Here is a 4219-nt window from a genome sequence, read left to right as displayed (position 1 = left end):
GGTCCTCCAGCAGGCTGCGGTCCAGGTGGCTGAAGATGTAGATGGCCGTGGTCATGCCGACGTCCGTGGTCATGAAGGCCAGGGTCACCACCACCGCCTTCCACAGCTGCATCCTGCTGGCTGGCTGGCGGGGCGGGGGGGCCGGCACCGGGGGAGGGGAGCAGGCTCTAGCTCATGGGGGGCAAAGCCATTGTCTGTGGGGTGAGGCCAGACCTGTTGGGGCAAAAGGGCGAGGGGTTCGGGTTTGCTACCTCCTGGCTGTGTGACCTTGAGCAAGTCACTGGGCCTCTCTGAGCCTCAGTTTCCTCATCTGTAAAATGACAATGACCAGAGAAGGGGCGTCGCGAAGATTCCGTTCACCCAAGGACTAGTTACGGAGCACACCCTGTGGGCCAAACTCTGTTCTTTGCGTTGGGGATTTAACAATGAACAAAAATAACAAAGACCCCTGCTCTTGTAGCGATGGCACATTCATGCTAGAAACGGAGTAAGTAGATGATTTAGTATGTTAGGGATAGGACTCGGGGGCGGGGAGGAAGTGGGGTAGAGGATGGAGGGCCTTGGGGCTGAGGGGTGCCAGGGAGGACTGAGCTGTGAAGGTAATACTTGAGCAAGATTGAAAGAGGTGAGGGAATCCACCATGTGGATATCTGGGAAAAGCATTTTGGGCGGGTGGAACAGACAGGGTCGGAGGCCTGAGGTCGGACAGTGCAGATGTGCTTGAGGGAGGCGAGGGGGCCCCACGAGGTCAGAGAGGTGAGGGGCCAGGGACCTGCAGGACTTTGCAGATGAAGCTGAGATACACAAAGAGTACATACAGTAAATGGCTGCTGTTCGACTACAAGTATTATTGCTGTTAATTTCTCTGAACCTGTTTCCTCATTTGTAAAACGTTAGCATGAACATCTGGGCACAGTGCCTGGAACGTGATAACCGACCTGCTGCTGGTTGTTATCACCGTATACAGTGGGTGCTTAATAAGTGTTTGTTCACGTCTCTCCTCCCCAAATAAACTTTTATCTTCTTAGACGAAGAGGGGGTGGCTGTAGGCCCTAGAGCAACCCAGGGACTTTGACATCTGTCTGGAAGGTTCCAGAATCTTGGCCCTCGCCCCCAGCCCTAGGCTCTTCTGGTTTTCTAGAGCTTGATGTTTGCTTTGTCTAGAGCACCTCCAACAGTGAGCCCTACCGGACTCAGCCAGACCCTGGGAGACCCTGGAGCTGCAGGGACCCTGTGGGACCAGGACCTGGTGGCATGAGTGTGGGCGTGGGGCTAGGCTGGGGAGTGCCTCTGAATGCTGCCTCTTGACTTGGGTCTGTCCCTTTCTTGGGTTTTTATTAACCCATCTGCAAAATGGGTGGGGCACAGGGCAACAGGAGGGGGGGCCAGAGTGACAGAAACACCAGCCTGGTGTTTCCACAGCCCCACTTACAGTTGGGTAAACTGAGGCACAGGACGGCAAAAGCATATGCCCCGTATCGCTCTGCCGACAGAGGCCCGAGCCAGGACCTGAGCCTGTGCGTGAGGATCCCAGCGGCTGACTGGACTCCTGTGCCGCCTGCCGGGCACACAGCCGGTGCTCAGTCACCCATGACCCCGGCCCCCGTGTCACTCTGCACTTTACATGTGTCCGCTTATCTAATCCTCCCAACGACTTTGCAAAGATGTGGGCTGACATCACCCCCGTGAGCAGGTGGAGAAACTAAGGCCCAGGGAAGCTACTAACTTGCCGGAGTTCACGCAGCTGGGGAGCAGCAGAGCTGGGATTTGAACCCAGACCTGTCTGGCTCCCTAGGTGGGCTCCAAACCGCTAAGCTAGAACGCTTGTCGATACGGCAAGTGCTTGCAGGGGGTGTTCCTCCCAGGAAAAGAGGGTCTACGTGAGCGGGGTTTCTGCCAAGCGGAGCTGGTGACAGTGACGACCACCACAATAACGGCAACAGTAATGGTAACGACGGGGAGGCACTCGCCGACGTGAGCGTGTGCCTGGCCCTGTTCTAAAGTGAAGCATGCGCATTAATGCTCACGAGAATCCTCAGAGGTCGGTCCTATTATCCCCATTTTATAGAAAACTCAGACACAGAGAGGTTAAGCGACCTGCCTCAGGTCACACAGCTAAGAAGTGGCAGAGCTGGATGCGAACCCAGGCTGCAGACGTCCAAAGGCTGTGTCCTCAACTCCAAAGTCCTAATCCTTCAAAACACCCTCTCCCAGTGACACTCAGGAGGGGTCTGGGATGCAGAGAGGACCCGGGGGCGTGCTGGTCCCCGAGCCTGAGCCCTGCCTACACACCAGTACACCAGCCAGGCTCAAGTCTGTCCCGGGGAAGGCGGTTGCCTTGTCAGCAGCTGCCCCTCCCCAGGAAGCCAGGGCAGAGCGGGATCAAAGGTGTGGGGGCAGGGGAGACACCCCTGCCAGGCCCTTGCTCCGCCCCCAGCCCTAGCGGGGCTGCCAGTTCAGCTCCTGCCTGCTGCAATGCAGAGGCCCCGGAGCCGGTGAGTGGGTGAGCGGAGTCGGAGCCCAGGGAGGGCCTCCTGGCCAAGCCATTGCTGGCCGCCCGGGCCCTGCAGCCGCGTTGCTGCTCTGCTCCCCTCCTGGTGGCACAGGGGTCCCTCAGCCCCCAGAAAGATTCTGGGGTTCAGAAGTGGGACCGGAGATCTGCCGGAGACCAGTCCGTGGGCTTGCTAGCTCTTCCTGGTGCCGCCCCCCCTGCCCCCGCCCCCTCAGTCATTGGGGAACTTCCTTCCTGACACCTCTCTGCCTCGGGTAATGTCAACCCCATTGGACAGCCACGGGGGAGGCCCGGTTGTTGACACCGAAACAAACATTTTGCATTCCAGCATCACACACTATCTGAGCCGTGTTTGACAGATGGAGAGACTGAGGTCCAGACAGGGAGGCAGCGAGGCTTGTCTAGGGTCACCCAGCAAGCGGGAGGCGGAGAGGCGACGACAGTACCGTGGTCCCCGGTTCCCAAGTGCCCAGTCCTCCAGTCCCAGCTCAGATGGGGCCGGATCCAAGTCGGGCCGGGTTACAGCCCTCGTTCGGGACAGGTTGCTCTGCTATTTTTCAAGTTACCGAGCAGCAGGGTGGAGGGGACCAGACCACCAGCCGTGAGGTGACTGTGAGGAGGGGAGAATGGCGGCCACAGGACCGCCTGGCGGCATGTCTCTCCTCCAGCTGCCTGAGCTGGAGGACTCGGCCAGGGGAGGCTGGAGGGCAAATCGTGCGTGTGGCCTGAGGGACAAGCACATGGCAGTGGCCAGAGGCCAGAACAGACACCGCCCAGGGCCTGACCTGGCCCGGGAAGACGGGGGCAACTGGCCTCGACCCCAAATATTGGATTAGCCAGGGACCCTGCCCCACGGGGGTTCTGCCAGTCAAAGACTTTTCTTCCCAGAAGAATGGAGGTCAGGGCACCTCCAGCTGTCAGCACAGCACAAAAGGGAGGTCTGGAACAGCTGGCCAGGAGATAATTAATAATAATTACACTCACAACAGCTGCCCTTTATGGGCGCTACTAAGTGCTGAGTGCCTGGCACCTTGCATCTCAGTTAATCCTCACCACCACCCCAGGGCGGGCGGGCGGGCGAGCCGCCAGTCCTCACAGTTATCATCCCCATTTTACAGATGGGCACAGAGGCCTGCGGAAGTTAAGTGACAGACAGAGAGCAGGCAAAGGCAGGACTGAAACTCAACACTTTCCTCTCGGGCTGGGGTGGAGGGGGGCTTGCCCAGGGACCAAAAGAACAGGATCCTGAAGGACCTGGTGGCCCAAGGCCAGGTTCATCCCTAACCTGGTGAACTTCTCACCCCAGTGGCCACCCATCACCCACTGCTGGGAAGGGGACCCTGGCTGAGAGAGGCCAGGTCTGTGGGAATGGGTCACCGTGGGGTCTCCGGACGCATGGCCAGGACGGATGGAGCTGGGTCCACCATCCTGGTTCCATCCTGGCTCCCAGCATCGCTGAGCCCCCACCTCCCATGCTCCCGTGGCTCTCTCTCGTGAGGCACGCAGGAGCTGCCGTGGCCCTCCTACAACCCTCCTCTTGCCACCTGGCATTGGTCCCACCTGAAGAGGGGGATGGATGCCAGCCTATCTCCAGGGGGTGGGGCAGTGGGCAGAGGGCAGGGAATCCTGTCGGAACAGCTTCAAGATCGGGCCTGGGCGGGGGCACCCTGTTCTAACAGAGGCCCAGGAATAAGTGTGTGTGTGTGT

Source organism: Myotis davidii, unplaced genomic scaffold, assembly GCF_000327345.1.
Source record: "Myotis davidii unplaced genomic scaffold, ASM32734v1 scaffold223, whole genome shotgun sequence".
Classification (NCBI taxonomy): domain Eukaryota; kingdom Metazoa; phylum Chordata; class Mammalia; order Chiroptera; family Vespertilionidae; genus Myotis; species Myotis davidii.
This window is presented reverse-complemented; position numbering follows the sequence as displayed.